The sequence below is a fragment of the Pseudophryne corroboree genome, chromosome 1, assembly GCF_028390025.1.
Source record: "Pseudophryne corroboree isolate aPseCor3 chromosome 1, aPseCor3.hap2, whole genome shotgun sequence".
Lineage (NCBI taxonomy): Eukaryota > Metazoa > Chordata > Amphibia > Anura > Myobatrachidae > Pseudophryne > Pseudophryne corroboree.
The window spans coordinates 894,695,898-894,696,685 of NC_086444.1; positions in this window are offsets into that span (position 1 = coordinate 894,695,898).

Sequence of the window (788 nt, forward strand, 5' to 3'; positions counted from 1 at the left end):
TTGGGCCGCTGTGGCCCGTGCTGCTGACAATGCTGCTCATTCGGCCGGCGGGCACGCTGCCCCGGCAGCGCCGGGTGGTGGCTCAGTTGGGCTGTGGTCACGGGAGGCATCCCCGGCAGCCAGTGCTCACCTGGTGGCTCTCTCACCCGGCGCGGCGGCTTCCGGTGCGTCCCCCGTCTCCCTCCCATTGGCAGCTGTAGGAGCTTTCAGTTACAGTGGGCAGCAGGTGTTTCCTGTGTCCCCAGTTCTATTGTCCAGGGCTGTTGATGCTGGGCTCCCACATGCGGGGGGGCCAGGCCTGCCAACTTCTGCTGTGGTGTATGGGGTTGGTGGGGCGGGTCCCTGGGATTTAGTGGGTGTTATCATGCAGGATGGGCATCGGGTGGTGGCTCCTGTGCTGGGGTCCCCGGCTGGGGTGCTGTCGGTGGGGTCGCTCCTGCACGACCCCCTTTCCCCCGCTGGGTCTTTGCGCCCTGCGTCATCCCTTTTCATCGGGCTACATGCGCCACCTGCTGGGCCGGTTGGGACGGTGCAGATGGTGGCGACGCAGTCATCCGTTGCTGCAGCGTTCCACCTGCCTGCCCCTCCTACGTCATTGGCGGCGTCCGGTGGGTTGACCGGGGGTCAGTTTTTCCCCAGTGGACTCCCCTAGCCCGTTTCACAGGTGTTTCCCGCGTCCTCCTTGGCACCTTATCCGGGTCTCACAGTTTCCTCTGCCCTACAATTTTCGCTGTATTTCTCCAGTTCGGCTGCAGGGGTCCAGCCCACATGGTCAGTCAGCAGCCTTT